The sequence below is a fragment of the Caretta caretta genome, chromosome 9 (assembly GCF_965140235.1).
Source record: "Caretta caretta isolate rCarCar2 chromosome 9, rCarCar1.hap1, whole genome shotgun sequence".
Lineage (NCBI taxonomy): Eukaryota > Metazoa > Chordata > Testudines > Cheloniidae > Caretta > Caretta caretta.
The window spans coordinates 93,945,787-93,967,341 of record NC_134214.1 but is presented as its reverse complement, the minus strand read 5'-3'; the positions used below and the strand labels follow the sequence as shown (position 1 = coordinate 93,967,341).

Here is a 21,555-nt window from a genome sequence, read left to right as displayed (position 1 = left end):
ATACCATTGGGAAAAACAGCAGAAGACATAACCGAACACACATCGAACTTCACCTGGTTACATCCCCACATTCATGTATCTTTTTTATAAAACAGAAAATTTACATGGGACATCAAAACCAATCAACATTAAGATGCTTTTTCTCATTATGAATCCTGCAATTAAATTAGAATTGCCCCTACTTCCCCAGTATCACTCCCGAATGATGTCTCTCTGCTGTGTTATCCTGGCACAAATACCATATATTTACATTTAGGTACTCCTCTAAGCATCTGCGTTAGAGAATATATCATGCACTGTTGCACTTCATTTATGCAATTGTGTAACTGAAAGACTAATTTGCACATGTAATTACTACAAGTGCATATCCAAATGTGATAAATGGAAATGCAAGCAACCAGTTACACAACTATCCATTGCCACGTGCGTCTATCCAATTTCCTTGTGCAAATTAGGTATCATTCTGTTAAACAGTCCCCAGAAGAGATAATGGAGGAATCTATAACCACTTTTCCAACTTATGGTTTACCCATACTCATTTACCAGTATCATCAATATCAGCAACTATTGGAAAACAAACATTTCTGATAGCCGGTTACAGTCAGATATACAGTACAGATTACACATAATCTAATCTACCAGAGAGAGGGATAAATAGTTTGCTTAATGTATCCACAACACTGATGAGAGACATGTAAGAACAGATCCAAACATCACAACATTTTCTGCCACTACCCTAATCAGATATTTATTAGAGACTAGCTAGATTCAGGAGCTCAGAAAAATTCATTCAGTCATAGTCTGTAAACTTCCACAGCTCTAATTTTAAAAACTTCTGTTATAGTCACATGCAAAGTCATATTAGGATCAGTGAATTAACACAAGCATATATTTTAAGAGGCAATATTTAGGTCTCCACACAAAGCCTCATCAATTCTGTCAGCCATATGGTTGAAAAGATCAATGTCTAGTATGGTTATTTATTTGTGATCAGTTAATCCTGACACACTATGTTCCATAATAACTGTAAAATTCATCAGTGCATTACCATTAAACTAAGTTATAAAGCACAATGAATTGAAGTGTTGGCTTGCTTTGTAACCTTGCTATCCATAGATAAGAATGCATTTATACATTGACAAACACCCTGTTCCTGTTAAGGACAGCAGCAGCAGCCCACCTTCCAGGAAATTAAAGTGTCATAATTACAGGTTAATACAAAACATGTTTAGTATGCACATAATATGTATAATGTGTTAATTAACATGGCAAAGCATTGGCAGGGCTAATAGAGCTGGGACTCTGGAGGTTAGGTGTTTTAATTATATTGTTAAACTACTGGAGTTCTTTTGGTCTTAAGACCATTTATCTTCTGATTTACTCAACCAAAACCCCATGTTTTGACCATCACCTGCAGATCTTTGCCATCAAGAAAACCATCACCAAGTTTTTGCTCTAATTTAAGATGAATAAAAGATGCATCGTGATGGAACGTATAGGATACCCTATTGTGATTGGATGTAGAGGATATACACTATATGTAGCAGTGGAGGAAACAAATGCTAGGTTTATTCTATTGGTAAACTGTCACTCAAAACCTGTCAGATCATTTTTTTGATGGCAAGAAGTCAATAATAATTTATTTGAATCCAGACCAATTGAATAACAATGGTTTTGAGTGAAAGCTTCAGCAAGTGAAATGTTAAATGTATTCTGAAATGTTTGCAGAGACTTCTGTTAACTGTTAAACCCAACTTTAGGCAGGAAACTGAAAAAATTGAGGTTTTTTTTTATAGCAAACAGAAACTGTGATGCTCTATGTCTCGGAGGAGTGTCCCCCATATTCATAATTTGAATATAACTGTTATATTTCATATAACGCATGCCATGTAATGTATCATGGGAAAGGTTATGATCTACTAAAACCCATTGTTCTATCTAAATACGCATATCATTAGTTATGAGATTGTGTTGTATGGTTGTCACTAAAATATGCTAAGAATTTGGGAATTGCCCAGATATTAGTTCCCCAGAGACAACAACAAGGGAGGTAATCAACATCCAGGTGGGTGTCAAACAACCATCACCAGCCATTGTCCAGCAAGGGAGTTACAAAATTACTCGTCTGCACAAGGTCACACCAGGGGTATTGCTCAACCTTGCCTGGTGATTCAGCAGTGCCCACCAGATATGCCTGGACTTGTGTTCTCCAATCACATGGACTTAGGATATAAAATAGGGGACAGAGGCAGCATGGTTTGTCCTTTCTCCTCCCCCATTTATACTGAAGGCAATAAGAATGCTGGAGCTGAGGAGACTGGTCCCCAGGCTAACAGGGAGAGCCTGCATAAGACAGACTATACCCAACCTACACTACCCAGTAGGGTGAGAAAAACTATTTAGTCTAGATATTGCCTAGTTTAATAAGGTTGAGAATTTAGACTGTGTGCTTACCTTTTATTCTGGTAATTACTCTGACTTTTTGCCTATGACTTAAGATAATTTTTTTTGTAATCAATAAACTTACTTTAATGTTTATCCTTACCAGTGAGTTTGACTGAAGTGCTTGGTAAGTCTGCTCAGGTTATAAAGGTTGGTGTACGTCCACTTTCCATTGATGAAGTGGTGAACCAATTAATAAACTTGCATTGCTCAAGAAATGGCTTTGAGGTACAGGTACAAGGCTGGGAGCTGTGGGGATTCGGCTGATGCCTTTCTCTGTGTGATTTGTGAGTGGCTCTGGGAGCATTCATGCAATATAGCTGGGTGTGGGGTGTGTAACAGCACCTGGAGGGGTTTTCTATTTGTCACCAGTAAGTCATTGTAAGAGACAACCCAGATTAGTGAGTTAAGGGAGCATAGTGATCCCATAATCCCAGGTTGTACCCTGGGGATCCTGTCACAGAAACACTTAACAATAATGAAACCCCCAAAACCACATAAAGAACATCTCTTCCATCAGAGGTGTTTTAAAGATAGACTATGTTCCATGAAGCTGTGACTGTAATTACACTATTATATGTGGATTCCTATCCTCAGTATTGTGGGACTGATCCTGAATTACTTGCACACACTAAACTCCAAGAGAACTCAATGGGTGTTGAGGGAAGAAGGCAGCATTGGGCTCTGTGCTTGTGTAATAGCAATAGGTGTGTGAATGTAAACAGATAGGATGAAGTTTGCCCTGAGATGAGGAGCCACCTGAAGACATTCTGAAGGGCCACGCAGAAGGCACACAAGGATGGCTTGCACATCATGGAGAAGGTCTCAGCATCAGCTCTAATGCTGGTGCTAAAGGCAGCAATGAAGAGTGGGTAGGAGACACTACAAGAACCATATTCCTATATTAGAGAAGAGGAATGATACAGTGATGAGAGGGCATCCAGGGTTCACTTTCTTGCTCTGCCACAGATTTCCTGCGACCTCAGTGACTTCAGCCCTGGCAGCCAGGAGCTGCAGGGTCCCCCTTGCCGCCACTGGCCAGGAGCTGCAGGGTTCCCCCAGCTACCTGTGGTGCAGGGACCTTGCAGCTCCCGACCACTGCCCATGGAAGAGGGGAGGTCCCCGGAGCTCAGGGCAGGCCCCTGCAGCTGCCCAGCCACTGCGGGCAGTGTGGGGGACCCTGTAGCTGAGCTCCTCATTTTGTCATGGATATTTTTAACAAAAGTCACAGACAGGTCACGGAGTTCCGTGAATTTTTCTTTATTGCCCATGACCTGTCCATGAATTTTACTAAAAACATCTGTGACAAAATCTTAGCTTTAATTGTAAGGTGCTCAGATACCATTGTAACAAAGTCCATTTAAATACCTTAGATAGATTGTATACCTATCTAGGGTCACTAACAGCCATGGCTGGTGATGGGGACTTAAAGTCATTATTCTGGCGCATATCCTAAAGCAGAAGCTGTGCTAATGCCCCACATCTTGGCCTTATGTTGAAGCTGGATTTTACTTAAATAGTCCCCTTACATTTGACGCACAGAGTGTCTGATTACGAGCCTCTATACAGGTGAATTGCAGCCTGTGGGCATGCATCACATATGAAATCTCTTCTTCTAAATAAACGGAATTTCTTCTTATTGACTTATTCTTTTTCTCAGGAGCTCATAAGAAAGGAAGTTTTGATTCTTGGATCCAAGGAGATAGATAAGAGACATTCTTGATCTTCAAAAACCTTTGGAATTTGGCTGTAGATTTCTATAAACATTTTAGTTAAAAATTAATCATTCTTGCCTGTTCCCTTTTATTCTGGAAATTTGCTCAGATTAGCAAAGCACCTTGAGAAGGCTTGTTTTATTCTGTAACCTTTGCAATCTGTATTAAGGATCCTCTAACTACTTTTCCCAGTGTTGTCATCTACAACAGGTATGGGAAGTTACAGACATCTCAGTGCAAATGCATTTTCATGAGACTCCAACATAGCAAATTACAGGGCCATGTGTGCATCATAAGTGCAGTTTGATTCTCCCGTTCGCACTTTGTCCAGTAATCCACCTCCACCAGCGTTAAATCAAAAAACCCCAATCTCATGACAAATAGGGGAGACTCCTTTATTAATTATTGCTTGGACATGTAACAAATACATAGTTTTAATAAGCTTTATGTCTCAAGCATCCTTTGCAAAACCAGGCCGCGAGTCTATTGCTGCCAACCAACCCCTACTGAGCAGAAATGAGCTGCCTGTTTGTGGACAATTTCCAGAAATGGAACAATCAGGACTCTGAATAAGAGTCATCATATAATGATACCAATACTCAGCCTGATGAGAGTTCAGAAGAGATAGAAGGACAAACTTGAGACAGGAGGGTGCTGCTTGACTCACTGGAGATAGGTATAAAAACAGACTATGCCGCTAGAGATTATATCTCAGGAAGACTGGGGGTAGACGCTAGACTCTTTCTTCAGGAAATACCCCTTCAACATGCAAAGGTCATTCTGGGCATGTTAATTACTACTGACCTTCAACTCTCTGGAAGCGGGTGGGAGGGTGAGGGGCGAACCAAAAGCAGGAGGCAAGGAGAACAGCATCTGAAACTGCTAATTAGGCCCAGGAGGGTCACAGAGAGACCTTTGTTACTACAGAAAAGCAAGCTTGTGCTTCTCCTCCTGCAACTGAAACCAAGAACCTGCCTAGGTAACACTTGGAAAATGTCATCTTAAAGTACATTTAATATAGCTTAACCATAGTGATCTATCTGGTCAATATGTTGCCTATACACACTTGAAATATTCTGCTGTAAATAAATATCTTATCTACACTTAAAATCTTCTACTGTAAACATGTACACAAATGCTGAATGGTACACAAATGCTGAAAAGACTTAAAATGAAGGAATACTAATTAAGAACACAAAATGAAACAGACAGACAGGTTATTATCCTTATCACTGAATCAAAACTCAAGCACGCAAGGTATAATATAACAGGCTGAGCTGAAGACAAAGGGATGACATATATATAGTAAACACACACACACGGATACAGACAGAGGGATAATATCCAAAAATTTCAAACATGTGTCCTCACGAAACTCACTGTACAAGATGGTCCTCACAAATTTTCATCTTGAATCTGGGCCTATAGACTACGAAAGCCTATGATGATGGCCAAGCTACCAAGCTAGGGCTCAGCCAACCAACCAGTCACCTCTTTTAGCTACCATATGAAGATAATATGAGGAATTCCCACACTCAAATAATTCTTTAGTCAACCAGATGTAAAATTATAAAGACACTAAATTGTAACAATTCTCTACCTTTCAACATGCACTTGATCCAGCACCAGCCACTAGTTGTGGTTTGTTTATATAATCAGCTGATCTGAGAGCACACGTTCATCATGGTCTAATCTTGTGCCACCAGAACCGATATATTTATGTTAATATTTATGAACATTTTAACTCTTTAATATGACAAAATCTATATCAGTTAACAAAATAATGTCTTTTACCAAATCATCTCTTATTTCCATCTCTTACTACCATCTCATCCCAACTGCAATATGAGGTTTTTATCACCTCCAGTTGTTCGTATTATTTATTTGTCATAATGACCCTTACATCCTCCTATCTCATTACAACAATGAAGAATACAGTATAAAACGGTCAAACAGATAAGATAGCTGTACCTTACACTGTGATCTTGAAGTCTCTCAGACTTGTAATGAGTACGGACAATGCTTTATTTCAGCACTCATTTCTAGTCTGCGAGTCTTCTCTTTGCTGGTCAGTTCTCCAGTAACATCAGAATAACAATTCAATTTTCCAGCTCCTCCTTGCAAGTCTACAACCCTTTACATGAGTTCTCAAGGATAATCAGTGGGAAAAACATGCAAGTTAAGAACAACTGTAGGGTCGACCCCTTTCTTTGAACTCCTGTGTGGATATTTCTGGCCTTTTAGAGCGCCGCCCTAGAAATCTCTTTTCCAGTTCTTCAGGTATTGGTTTACTATCTTGAATTCAGAATTGGGAATTTCAGTTCAAATTACTTGTCAGTCTATTTTGAGATTTTATTCTTAAAAGACTTGCTTCTACATGGGAGAAACGGGACAGTTTCTCTGGCACTGGGAGTGTTGCTTTCTATGTTCAGGTTTCAGGGGCAAACTCACTGCAATCATTGTTTATAGAGGGTGCCTTAATGTCACTAGGACAATAAAAGGGTTCCAGGTTTACTACAGCTCACTCCTGTGTTACAAAGAAATCAAATCACTTTGATCAATTGTATTGATTTTTGAGCTCTCGGCATCGGTGTGAAATTCTGTCACAATTTGGCATTTAGCTCTATTATTATTCTGCTATTTTAGGTCATTTTCAGTTGCTGGCAGTTCTGAAGGGTCATGATATTGTAGATGTAAGAGAAATAACACAACTGAGGGCCTGTCAATCAGACTTTCCAGGTAGCTTACAAAGTGGCCCTGGACAAGCCTCTGTTTTGTTGCTTTCCTTTTCGATTACATTTTACCCCCATTTTCCTTCCAGTCACAGCAATACAATAAACCAAAATAAACTGCCAAAGGGGAAAAGAGGCTCTTCGTGCTCTTTTTATTTTCACTCTCAAGAGTCTCACCATCCCTGCCTGCTCTCACTAACATCGCATTGGAAACATAACTCTGCATCTTATGTGGGGTTTTTTTGAAGATGAGAGTGGGGGTGAGAAAGACCAGCAGTCCTGAGAAGTGCATCTGAGGTTTCCCAACCTCTTCCCTTCTCTGCCTCTTGGATTTTTACAATAAATCCCAACCAGTTAAATCTCTATTACAGGCCTTTCCTCACCTTCCCCCTCCACGGTTCAAAGAATGTTCGGAAAAGAAATGCTGTTTGGGACCGTCCTGTCTGCTCTCAGAGTACTGAAGACTTTTTAGGGGAATCAAGAGGAAAAAACAAACACAAGATGGGTCGTGCTTCTTGTTTTGCCATCTCTTAAATAGTCTTTATACTCTTTATTTAAGACTAGATTGAGCTCTAGGCAGCCCTGAGCAAGGAGCAGCACGTAAACCAGAGGTGGGCAAACTACGGCCCGCGGGCCACATCCGGCCCACGGGACCATCCTGCCTGGCCCCTGAGCTCCCAGCCGGGGAGGCTCGCCCCAGCCCCTCCCCTGCTGTTCCCCCTCCCACGCAGCCTCAGCGTGCCACGCCGCCAGCGCGGGAGGGGGGCTGCACTGCAGGGGCAGGGGAGAGCAGGCTCACCTGCAGCCTCAGCGGAGCAGGCGGGAGCTGCGGGTGGCAGGAGCGTGATGAACACGGGTGGAGGGCTCAGGAGGAGCACCAGGTGGCCGTGCAGCTGGACAGAGAGAAGCGGCACTTTGAAGGGGAGACCGCTGCTTCTCTCTGGCTGCGCGGCTGCCCCTGCTCCTCCTGCCTATGTCCTCCGCTCATGTTTGCAGGGCACATTCTGAAAGAGGCTTTGGGGGATGGGGTTGGATGGGGGTGGGGTCCTGGAGGGGCGGTTAGGGGCAGGGGGTCCCAGGAGGGGGTGGTCGGGGGACAAGGAGTAGGGGGGGTTGGATGGGTCAGGGGTTCTGAGGGTGGCAGTCAGGGGGTGGGAAGTGGGAGGGGGCGGATAGGGTTAGGGTTTGGGGAGGAACAACCTTCCCTACCCGGCCCTCCATACAGTTTTGGAACCCTGATGTGGCCCTCAGGCCAAAAAGTTTGCCCACCCCTGATGTAAACACAACCCATCCAGCAGGCTCACTAGAAGGCATTGTGTCTCAGACACCCCTCAGAACTGCAATTCCCTCCAGGGTTCCCCTGCTCTGCTATGTGTTGGGTGGGAGGGGGAAGGAGGAGACTATTATTTATTTTGGCAACAGCATATTCTGCACTGCTGTGTGAAGTTCTGAGGGGATGAAACTAGAACCTGCATCTGTGGGACGGCTGAACGCCTCTACGTCACTAGCCAGTAGTCATGGTAGAGCGGCGTGTATTACCACACAGATCCTGTGAAGAACACCACACAGGAAGTACCACCTTGGAAGAATGAAGTTTCCCTGATAAGCCCTGATTGCTCCAGGTGCCCTATTTAAACCCAGGAACAGTTCAAGGAAGTGTCTGTGTCCACTCACATTGATACTAGGACCCTGACCCTGAACTCAGCCTACCACTCAGACCCTGACCCCGGTTCTGACCTAAACCCCAGAGGCTGGCAGCAGCCACAACCAGTAGGCCTAACCATGCAAGCCCCAGTTGTGACACTCTGGTTCTTGCATGAGGTATGTGGAGTCATAGGTCTGCCTGTTTCCTACTCATTTACTCAAGGGAAGAACACCTTGGGCACAAGCCCCTAGACCCTTCCAAGCACCAAGTTTAATGATCCAGGAAGCCCTAATGCTGCTGGGTAGGAATTCTTACTCTCCCTTGTTCTCTGCCTGTCTGTATTAGAGTTTTATATGCAGTGTTGTTGTAGCCATGTCAGTCCCAGGATATTAGAGATAGATGGTGGGTGAGGTAATTTTACTGGACCAACTTCTACTGGTGCAGGAGACAAGCTTTCGAGATATACAGAGCTCCTCCTCAGGCCTGGGAAAGGCACTTAGAGCATCACAGTTAAATACAAGATCCAACAGATAGTTTAGAGTTAAGCACATTCTAATTCCCTAGGTGCTTGTTATCACTGGACAGCATTCAGTCCTGCCTGCTTTTCCTTCACATCAGCCACACCGGTTAGGCGAATCCCATGATACAGGAAGCCTTTTACAAAGTGACTTTATTTTAATCTTCCAGATTTAAAAGGGAGGTATTTACCACTGGCTGAGCACTATGAATGCCAATGCCATTTTTCAAACTGAACTTTGCTTGCAGACTAACTAGCACATTAAAGATCGGTTCCACTTTAAAAAGTGACTGAAACCTGAATAAAAATAGCCCCTTCTTAGTCATCAGATCTTCTCTTGGTGCCTATGCAAAGCTCGAACTGCTGATTTGCATGATAAAAAATTGCCATTTTCTATTTCCAAGCATCTTCCAAATATTTAAAAATAGAAACACCATTATCTTCTTTCCCTGCTTGTAGGTAAAAGCATGGTGAGATACTGGTGGTCAGCATGTGCATATATATATATATATATATATATATATATATATACTTATATATATATAAGTGAGAAAGACCTTATTGAAGCAAAGACAAGTGAAAGATAACATTTACTTCTGAAGAGAGCTGGCTTACATTTTTTCAAAGTAAAAACTGGGTTTTTCAATTACAGCAAAACTTTTCAGGGAAAAACGTTTCATTGTCATCAAGTTTTTCATGACAAAATTTCTTAAAATTTTGATGTTTTTTCCCCTCCAAGACTGTGAGTGAAATCCTACTTTTGGTTTTATTTTAAAAACTGCCTCCCTTTCCCCTCCCCAAAGGAAAATAAAGTAAAAACGTGAGTAGTTCCTCTTCAGCAAAGTGATTTTTAAAAACAAAGATTCATTTTGAAGTTTTTCCCCATTGAAAAGTTTATTCCAAAATGAAACAAAAATCTTTTTTTTTTTCCCAGGAGGCATAACATCTTTTTTTATTCCAGCTCTAGTTCTGGATGCAGTGAGTCCTGTAGTCATTTATGAATTTCAGGAGTTAGTTCTATAACCTAGACCCAACTTTATTAAAAAAAATTCCTCACATACTTAGAGGCCTCTCCATCACAGTTTCACAATTCCAGTGAAAAGTAGCTGTCATGGGACTTAACAAGTGAAAAGGAAGAAGCCATTTTTCAGTATGCTAGCACCACAGATGGCTTCAATATCTGGTCAGAGATCTTGACCTGTATTATATACTCAGTAAGAAGCCAATGCAGAGATGGGAACACTGATATAACATACTTGTTGAGACCTGTGTTGCTAAGCAGAGGGGCTTCTACCTTTTTGCTCACTGGAGCTTCCTCCCCACCCCCCATTTGTGTCTAGGAATGAATATACAAGTGGTGCAATCCTGGTCCCACCAAAGACAGTGGCAGAACTTCTATTGATTTCAGAAGGGCTAGAAATTCATCCAAGGGGTAGCTCCTTCAAACCCAGCTGTGAATAAGTGAAGTCAGTAGAGAAAGGCACCATTTACATTCATAAATCCCATAAAGCTTCACCTAAGATTAACCTAAGATTAATCCAACTGCTTTAAATTTTATTAAGTAGATTTATTTATTTTCATCAGTGTTTTCAATTCACCAAATGCCACAGACAAGTTGCTTGTTCATTGTTGGCTACAATAATTTAAAATAAATTTAAATAAGAAAAAATAATTTGCAGAAAGGCAGACAAATAGGAAACTTTCCAGTAGTCATTACTAAACTGCCCTTCAATGGTTAGAAGTAATAAATATCTGACCTGACCAAGGGATTCCAAACATCAGGTACACAAAGCTTGCATAACTAAGCCATTAAGATCAGGGAGTTACATCATTAGCAACCAAAAAAGTGAAGGTAATAGCACAGAAAAGTACCAAAATGCAGAATAATTGGACAACAAATGCATAGCAAGTGACAATCTATGTTGCTTTTCATTTATTTTAATGCACTTCGTTCTTTCTGCTGTCCTTATGCTGACTGAATCCCTGCAGCTAAGCTATGACAGCTAAACCTTTTCCTGCCAGTAACTATTCAAAAGGGTGTCAGAAATCTAACTAGCTGAGAGAAATAGCTTTCCCTATAGAGTGACTATTGACAGAGTTGCTACACAGTACTGTCCCTAATGCAAATACTACTGGAATGTCCTAAATAACCACACAGCTGTAATGCTAATATGATATAGGTCAAAGGAACTTTTTCTAGAACACAAACAACGTATATTCTTATGCTTTTGGGAGATTCTCCTGATAAAATCCAAGGCTCCTGAGACGGCTATTCACATTTCTAATCCTATTTTTAGGCAAGGCTTGTGAAGCTTTTGCTCCTTTCCAATATTGGGTATAGCTCTCACACACAACTGTCGCAGGCGTCGGTCTCGGCAGCATTAGTAGTGTGCACAAGCTGATGGGCTTGCTTAGTAACCTAGCAGAACACCTTTCTGAGGCACAGAAAGAGCTGCAGAATCCTGGAGGCAGAACTGAGTCCACTACATACTTCCCCACCTAGTGAAGTTATTGCCAATTGAAGACTGTAGCCTAGGGTGACCAGATAGCAAGTGTGAAAAATCAGGATGGGGTAGGGGGGTGATAGGAGCCTATATGAGAAAAAGCCCCAAATATCGGGACTGTCTCTATAAAATTAGGACATCTGGTCACCCTACTGTAGCCTAGCATGCCTGAGAGCCCCCATATTCCCATAAAACTATACCCATCCTGAGTCGGAATTTAAGGCCAAAAGGGGCCACTAGATCCAATCTGACCTCTTGTATATCACAGGCTGCCAAACACCACCTACACACTAAACCCAGCAATGGAAACAGAACCAAAGTATTACAACCCACAGGAGACTAGACTATTAGGTGCCACAGAAAAGAATAGGTGGGTCTGAGGTGTACCAGTGTTTGAATCCCCCCGCAGTGGCAGGGAAAAGATTAAATGGGATATGCTCAAATAATCCTGCAACTTGACCTGCAACCTACATGCAGCACAGGAGGTGAAAAACCCCCAAAGTCACTGCCAGTCTGACCTGGGGGCAAATTCCTTCCTGACCCCACATATGGTGATCAGTTACAGCCTGAGCAAGAACCAGCCAGCCAAGCATCTGAGAGACAGAGAATGCTCAGTGCCACCTCAGAGCCCTGACCCACCCTGCCCAATGTCCCATCTCCAGTCATGGCCATCCCTGATGCTTCAGATGGAAGAGATAAAAACTCTCCCAGAATACACTGGGGGGAAGCTCCCTTCCTGACCCTCTGCTGGAGGCTGGCAGAAACTCTGAAGCATGAGCTTTAAGCATATAAGACAGTGGAAGTGATCCCCACGGCTGTTGAGCCCAGCCCTTTCCATCACAAGCAATCCCACCAAACAATCGTACTTAGTTTTAAGAGAGCGGGACAAAGTTAAATTGTTGCCCCCACAGCTCCTATTGGGAGGCTGTTCCAGAATCTCACTCCTCTCTTCTAATTCCCAGATGAATTTGTTCATGGCCACTTTATAGCCATTTGTTCCCATGCCAGTATGTCCTTGAGTAAATTGGCGAAGAGGCATGGAGTGGGTAGAACTGACTCAACCCCCAATGTGCCAAACAGTACAGATGAACTGGAACAGGGGTAGTTAATAATCTGCTTTTGGTACGGCCTGATGTCCACCAAGAGCAATTCAGGAGTCATGCTTCAAAGACACAATTACAATACATTACCACTGGAGGCAGAGTTCGGTCCAGAAGGGTTTGGTTAGGGGTCAGATACATTTGTTTAAATCTGGTTCCTTAGGTGGGCACTAGAAGAAATTCCTTTTCATCGCAATGAGGAGGTTATTAAGAAATATATACAAGGCTTATTTCAGCTGTGTTCCTCTTTTTCAGCTATTTGCTTTGGAAAGAGATATGCTTTTATGTACAGTACTTCATTTACATGATTCCTGAAATGCTTTTTCAGCCTAGTTAAAAGGAAGCCCAACTGATCTGCACAGGGAATTTGACTCATAATTGCAGTGGGGTTAAGAGACTAGAGCTCTTCAAGAAGTTTTGTATGAAATAATTGAATCTGTAGTTTTTTCCAGATCACAAAGGGACAGAAATCACCCATTTATTTACAAGTTGTTCCATTCAGTATTGCCAAAATAAAATAAATAAATAGCAGTTTTTGACAATAAATGAAGTTGTGAGTTGCAACTCATTAACAACAGGTAAAACTAACTGGCAGATGTCAATGGAAAAGATTCACTTTCCAAACCAATTGAAATATAATTGCATCATCAATTGCAGTTAGCCAATGCCATAATAAACCATAACAGGTCTCTGGTGAGGATTTCATTTCTTGCTTCCTGCCAGCAGAAAGTTTCTCTAGAAGGAAGCCATATTTCCTCCATATTATGATAATCTTTCATGTATGATATAGAAATGAAAGATCTCTTCTATTTTAAAAATAGATCTCACCAAATATATATACTATTGATGCATTGTGATAATAAAAAATGAGGAGACAATCACTGAAAACATAATGAATGAGAATCTTTTATAAACTGTAACTATTTAAAATGTAAGGGAAATTATTAATGCATGAAAAACCATCAGCCCAGTTCCTGAGAGGTTACTCCACATACTAACAACCCTGATTGTCCAACTGTCTAGGACTCTAGAGTAAGGAGAAGACAGTTTTGTTCAGATTTCAACCCTTCAATGAGCTTCATAAACAAGGTGCCCACTTCTGAACTTGCTTCTGTTCCCTTACAATAACTAGCCTGACTGGATCTGATGACTCATATGTCTTGGTAAACAGAGTTCTCTAATCACCATAACTGGGCCTCATAAGTTCTCCAGGGGGTGACTTTCATGGGCAGATGGGTTTTTTTCCAGAAGGCTGATTTATCTAGGTAGCTGTTGTGAATTTTGTAAGAGATTATTGCTTCTTCAGAGTTTGTTCTCGATGAAGAGAGTCACCGTATTAAATAAGTGCCTTTCCCTTTGGTCAAATGCTGTCCCCAGCACAAATACACCAAACAGGTGCCTATTTAATAAGTATTGCTAAGAGATAGATCTTTGTGTTCTGCCCTGGGTCAAGATTACAAAAAGCCCTTTCACATTCCAAGCATCATTTACCACATCTCCAGCATAGCTACTCTTACAGGTCCAATCAAATGTAGACATGGCATTAGAAGAGTTAATGTTTTACCCCTTTGTCCAAAGATATCTTAATTGTTCACCTGTGTATTTGTCTCTTCTCACATTCTCCCATGTCTGTCTTAACCCATTTTATAAAAAAAAGTAACATTAAACAGTTGGAAATACTTCTACAAAATATAACATTAATACGTATTATCAAAAGGCAGCAAATTAAAGATAAAATGGAAAGTGTCTGAAAGCTCTTCACATGTTCATAAAACTACTGAGTAACAAATGTTCCTTCTGCAGCTCTTATCAGCAGGGTTGCCAGATGAAAAGAAAATTAAAAGCACAAAGTATCCAAAAGCAGCCTATTGATTCTTAGCAAAGAAACCTTAAAGAAAGGGCACATGTTGAACAACCTCATCACTATCTTTCTCTTACTCCCTCACAAAATGCAAAAAGCTTCCAGATGCTAGATTCTTCAAACTTTTAAGGTAAGTTTATTGGGTCAATTTTGAGATCCAATTATCTAACTAGGCAAATCATTCATAAAAAATAATTTAATTCCATGAATATAATCTCTCTTAGCAAAATACCTTTGAACAGGTCACTTATTAATTCAACAGGCCTGTTGTTAATTATGCACAACACTCTCTGAAAATAATTCCTGGCCTGTAGATTGGTTTATGAGCAATTCCTTGAATATTTATTGTGTGAATAATGTAGGTTGTTTGTGACTGGACACACATAATTTGGTTCTGTTCCAGGTTTGGATGGACACAACTCTTCAGAATCTGGTTTCTGATGTGAATACCTACATTTATGAGCTCACAAGTCACTTCCCCAAAATAAGTTGATACCTGCTTAGTTTTCCACTGTTACCGTGATCATTTCTGCCATAAATGTATGCAATAGAATTTTTACAGAATGCAACACAAAGGAAACTTGATTACAACAGAATCAGAGAGTTTTTTATAAGTTAGAATAGATATTAATGGAAAGTTTATTAAAATGATCTCCCAGCTCTACCCTCGTATAAACTCCTTGTACAAAAACTGATTGCAGCTAGAAGTGCACAAACACTTTTGTAATACTATCTTGGAACTTGAGCATGCTCTCCTAGGTCACGGGAATTGGAAGAGAGGAGAAAACCCCACTTTCCAGGTTTGAGTGGGGAGACTGAGAACACTCCTGACCCATCAGCAGTGTATCTCCTCTGACCCCAGAAGAAAAGGAGAGAACTCTGCCCTCAAGCTCATCACCTGGCCTCTGTAGAAAAGGGGTGGAGGAACCAACCCTCTATTCTGGCCCCAGCAAGGAAGGACAGAGCACCAAAGATTGTGCTTTTCATTGCAAAGAAAATATATAGTGGACTGAGCTGAATTCTTCCTCGGGATGAAAAATTAGGGAGGAACAAGATGAAGTGTGCATTTGCAAAGCAAGGCACAAGATTTACTGATTGAATTGAATGTTGTTTTGATTAATTAGCACTGATGCTGTCAGCAGAGACAGCTGTGGGTGTGTTCTGGGTGTGACAATGGGGAAGGCAGTAGGTATGGCTTTGAGGTCCAAAATACTTATTTATGCCAGATTACTTTTACTGTCCCACCCAGCAATACCCAAATGCACTTGGCCATTCTGCAGAGGTGGAAGGGGAGCAGTTTCTTCCCTGCCATCTAAGGCCCCAAACCTACATTCTCACTTTACAATCCCACATTGTGCTTCAGAGGCATTTGTATTTCACATTATAGAGGTAAACAAAATAAAGGAAAAATAACCTTTGTGTTGACTTGTCATGAAACTCCTATTGAAATAAATGGGACTTTCCTATCTAAGGACTGTGTGATAAAATGGCAGCCTGGCTGCTTTGTGAATCAATACTAATTTTGAGTCAATTCCTGTCAATTACTCACTACAGTACCCCAAAAACTTTAATGGAACAACTACTGGAACAAATGTGTGCTCAGTCACCACTTTCCTTATCCTCTTATATCCATCCTTAAGAACTACTTTTGCCCTGATACCTATGCATCACCACCACCTGCTTAGAGACCACCTGTGACTCTTGAATCAATTATGACTAATAATCTACACAAACATACCTCTCTGTACTGCTCCCTTGTCTTTTCACCTCCTTCTACCAGTTCTGTTTATTCACTTGAGGCCTGTTGTCTAAATTCTTGATTGTGTGCTCTCCGGGACTGGAACCCTATCTGAACGATACCTAGTATAACAGACAACAAGAAGATAAACAAGTTCTGATTCATCATGACATCCATAGGCATAATCAGGTAGTAACTATATTAACACCCACACATCCTTTTTATGTCGTGGTTCTTACCCAAAGCAAGGAACATATGGATTGGCAGTTACTATATATTTTCAGTCAAGTTTGAGAAACTTGAGAAAACAAACGTTGCCTTCTGGGGTGCAATCCCGACCAGGGAGGGGTTATGTCATTGCCTGCCCCATAACCTTGAGTGCCTCACAATGTTTTGCTGTTGTAGCTCACAACCTGGGCTGCTCACAGCCAGCCCACCAGCATGCAGGTAACACCCTGAGTATCTCTTTGTTAGACAGTCCTAGTTCAACATCTCTGACGCCAACAGACCGTCTACAGTTCCACAGCCACACTCTGGTTTCCACCAGCCCTGAATACTACTTGCAGGGTGACCCCAACACACTCCCAGTTCCAGATTTTCCCAAAAATATGTGCTCTGCAATGTTGAGTCCTCTCCTGGACATTCAGATATTAGGACTGGTTGCCCCTGTGAGGAATCAATATGCAACAGTTTGTTACTTTAACTGGAATTACCAAACAGCTGAGTTTAAACACAGCACTGAATTGGTTTAGATTAAACATTAAACAAGTTTATTAACAGCAGATAGGAGTGTAAGTGAATTGAAGTATAAGAGAAAGATAGAAATGGTTACAAGCAAATAAAAGTGCATCTAAAACACAATCTAGCAAGTTTTGGTTTAAGGCTTGTTTAAGATGGCCTCTCTCACCCACACTTCCAGAAAGATGATGGCTGACCTTTTTCTCTGTCAGGATCTTTCCTTCGGACCCAAAGGTGCTGGTGCCTTTGTCTGCTTATGTGCAACAGAACTTGGAGTCTCTGCCCCTTTCTTTTATAGTCCAATGAACCTTTGAAATGGATTCTTCTGAGGGTTACTACTTGAATAAACTTTATTTTGAAGGGTAAGGAAGGCAACATGGAGTCTCCGCACTCTTTCCTTCCCCCCTGCCCCCTTTTGTTTGCTTAAATGCAAATAGCTCTGTTTCTGGCCATCTCCTCCCCTTCTGTCTTGTGGACCCTGTTTACTATGTATATGTAAACTGAGGTAACAGGCATTCCTTTGTTCAGGATAGGCCTGTTTAACAACTTTTACCTAGGCGGAAGAGTTTTTTCAGCAAATTTCAAATACACTTAAGAGAAATGTAATCTATCTGAATACTTCAGGAAAAGAAAAGGTTGTGAAATTGCCACTTTACCATAATTCCAAGAAAGCATTTAAAGTCATCAGTGGCCACTGCAAATTTACATCAATGGGAGTCCTCTGGGTATACACATGAAATTTAGTTTAAATTTAGAATTTATTAGTATTTGAAACTATTTTTCAATGTTACATAGCTACTAGACTCCCATCTGTTTAGCAAAGATGCAAAAACCAAGAGAATAATTTAAGACACATTTGATGGCTCTGCCTTTCCTTATCTTGATTGTTGGAGAAGAAAGAGCAGAATATATGACTAAAAATAACAGTCTCCTTTTATGCCATGCTTCTCTTCATTTTGCATAACAATAATGAATTGATATGAAATCTAGTGACATTCTGACAAGAGGTGCATCACCTTCCTCTAGAAGACTCAACAGACAACCTTCAGTTAAGGAGTTGTATCTTCAATGGGACCATTTGTGCAAGTAATGGAACCTCTTATTCACACCGAGGAGCAATCTGGTTCTTAAAAGGACTTAAGAAAAAAGCCTTAAGGTGGAAGAGTATTCCACCAGCTCAATTACACAATGAGATTAAAGGAACTCAATAGTCATTGAGAGTTCTAGGCAGAAGGCTGGGCACTTTCTAGGGATCATTGGATATTTTAAATTTGCTATTCCTCATCAGGCTGGTGAACAAATTAAGGGCCTGATTTTTGGACCCTTACTTATGCTGAGTGGTACACCTACCTCCATTAGCACTCCCATTGAAACCAACAGGACTTCTCAGGCAGTAAGCCCCTATTTAAAGAAAGAATAAGTGTTGCATGAGCTGGACATATGAGGGTTGGAGCCAGACTCTACCACTTATTCTCCTGAGTAGCACCTTACTTAGTAAGTAATCCCATTGATACCAATGGGTTTAAGGAAGGAACCACCCAATTAGAGCCAGACTGGCATGATCTGGTCCACCATGAGGCATGAGTGCAGTAGCCTTTACGAAAGGAAAAAATGTTTCTTTTCCAAAATGGTCTCCATGGCCAGGAGTCTGACTCTTACTGCAGCACATGGCTGGTATTTTCAGAACGAACCCCAAGCAAGTCTCCAAAATCTCTGCTATAAGCAAAAAAACAATATAAGGCACTATCTTTTTTTCTCCCAAGAGCACACTTTCCAGCATAGGGCCATAAATATCCTGTAGACCTATGGCTATGAAAAGTGGTGATGAGAAAGGATTTTATTACATGCAGTTTGCCTTTTTTGTGTGTGTGCTGTTAACACCAGTTGCACAATAACTTTCCTGAGAGCAAAATTGTTCCCAATCAAGTCATTACTGATAAATATAGCAGAACCTGATAACAAAAACTTTTAAGGCTAGTCTGGCAAATTTTAAAAAAACAAAAGGTGATAAAGTTGGGGATTAACATATATCCAAGCTAGTTATTTTTCTCCCCTGAAGTCATCATTAGATGTTACCTGAAGGAAGCAAAAAAACAGTAATCTAGCCAGAGATGTTTAAAAGACAAGAGATAATGAAAGGAGAAATACTAGTAAGGTGGGGAAGATAGATTGATGCAAGGAAATCTGCAATGTGATAGAGGGGTTTAACCTGACGCATTGAGAAGAGAGACATATCAGAAAGGTAACACGTTCCAAAACGTAAAGGAACCCCTGTTAACATTCTGTAATTACAGAGAGTCAAAAGCAAAATACACTCAACAGCTGTCCCATAATGCCCTCATTGTAGCAACATATCCTGAGCAAATATAGGTTGTATAATTAAAACTGTTTTTTGTTTAAAAAAAAAAAAGTCATGAAAACCCTCCATTCCTCTGCCCTCCCCAGCGCAAAAGAACCATCTAAAAGGAATTCCCCCTACCCAAACACAGCAGCTCTAGACTTGAAGATCATTAAGTGTATAAGCTAAACTAACTAAAATTAAGAAGGTTTCAGAGTAGCAGCCTCTCTGGCCACTAAGTAAAAGACTTAAGGGTGGCAATTCTGCAACAGAAAAGCTTCAAAAACAGACTCCAATGAGAAACTGCTGAGCTTGAATTAATATGCAAACTAGATACCATTAACTTGGGTAGAATACAGACTGGGAGTGGCTGGGTCATTACACGTATTGAATCTATTTCCACATGTTAAGTATCCTCACACCTTCTTCTCAACTGTCTAAATGGGCCATCTTGATTATCACTACAAAAGTTTTTTTCTCCTGCTGATAATAGCTCATCTTAATTAATTAGCCTCTTACAGCTTGTATGGCAAATTCCACCTTCTCGGTATGTGTGTGTGTATATATATATCTTCTTACTGTATGTTCCATTCAATGCATCCGATGAAGTGGGTTGTAGCCCACGAAAGCCTATGCTCTAATAAATTTGTTAGTCTCTAAGGTGCCACAAGTGCTCCTGGTTGTTTTTTTTTTTTTTTTAAGTTAAGAAGCTTTCGATCTCGAATAAGGCATGTTTCTGTGAAATGGGAGGCACTAAAGGGAGTGGGCAAGGCTGAACATGAAGATGGCAATGCAGTTGTTTAAAATCCCAGACTTCCTTCTTTTTTTCTGGTTAACTTGAACACTCCAGGCATTGCTTTGCCTCTGCTTTTTAGTCTAAGACATACTTTTTCAGAGATTATTTTGTGGTTGGTATTACCAAGCTTGGCAGATTGATCAATTCTGAAGTTGCTAAAGGACAATTTCCAGCAATGAGAGATTACAATTTAATCATCTTGTTCAGAAGGCCAGTCATTCTTTCAAGTGAACTGGATAATTTGCATCCTATGAAACCAGGTGTTCATAATAACAACAAGTCCATGAGAAAAACACACAACTGCAAAAGGTGTTTGCCATTGTCCTTTAAGCTATCTGGTGTAACAGGTTCAAACTTTTTCCATCCTCCATGCACATTATCAGTAGTAGCATTAAAGTCACCATAGAGTGATCATATTATAATTTGAGACAGTTGAAAGAAGAGGGCTGAGTTAATTGTACGAGTCTGTTGTGGCTTCACTGGTTGGAGCATAGGAAAGAGTAATTGTTCATGTCCCATGCTTATGGTTGTGCTAGGCCTTAAGTAGAAGATTGGAAATTTGTTGAAATGATAAGATCAATTTGCAGAGATGACACCTGAGGAGAAGTCCCACTCTTTCCTTTCTCATATCCAAAGCACCTGATCACACAAGATGTTAATCACCTACTCTTTCCTCATTGCCATCTTTAAGGTGGGTTTCTGTGAGGCCAACAATTGAGATCTTTAACCTGCACATTTCTCTGATAAGCCTTCCGTATTCAAAGTTAGTATGTTCCGATACATAAAAGACTCCTATTTATGGAGATTTATTTTATAGGTAATGAATCAGGTTGATCTGAGGCAAACACATTTATAGTTTTCATAACACTTTGTTTTGCATGGAGGGTTGCTAGCCCATCCAAGCCTAGGCCTGGAAAACATATGAACCCTGGGGAGCTCTACCCACTCTGAGAAGGTTGGAACTACCTTGTAGGGGGTATTTGGCACAGATGGTTAGGCTGCCTACAGGTGAGATGTGGCAGTATGATTGAGACAGCCAGTGCCATACTCAATGGAAAAGCTGCTTGTGGCACGTAAAGTCCTGGAAAGTTCAGCAGCAGAAGACATCCTGAAAGTTAATTGGGACAAAACAATAATTCGTCCAGACAGTGACTTCCAATATGCCGCAGGCTTTAGCATCCAGTAGCGCTCATCAATGATTCCACCTACTTCGACTCTGTCACCCATGTTATCCACAACATCGAGAAAGAACTTGAAACCTACACTACAAAAAGCATAATTTGTAATGCACTTCATAAAGAACATCTTTCACAAATCAAGCATCTTGATACGTAGAGAGATTAAACTGAGGATATGCCAAGCTTTGATGGTCAGTATGCTGACTTACGGGACTGAAACTTGGCCATTCACTATCAAGATTGAAAAGAAA

The 21,555-nt window shown here is 40.8% G+C and overlaps 1 long non-coding RNA gene across 1 annotated transcript in view; it reads right to left on the bottom strand.

The window, feature by feature from the left end:
* LOC142073306 (uncharacterized) overlaps positions 1-21,555 on the bottom strand; it is a 585,757-nt gene that overhangs the window by 271,029 nt on the left and 293,173 nt on the right. Inside the window, exon 3 of the long non-coding RNA XR_012670110.1 lies at positions 16,255-16,376. This is a non-coding gene — a long non-coding RNA (uncharacterized LOC142073306). The remainder of the gene's footprint in view (positions 1-16,254; positions 16,377-21,555) is intronic.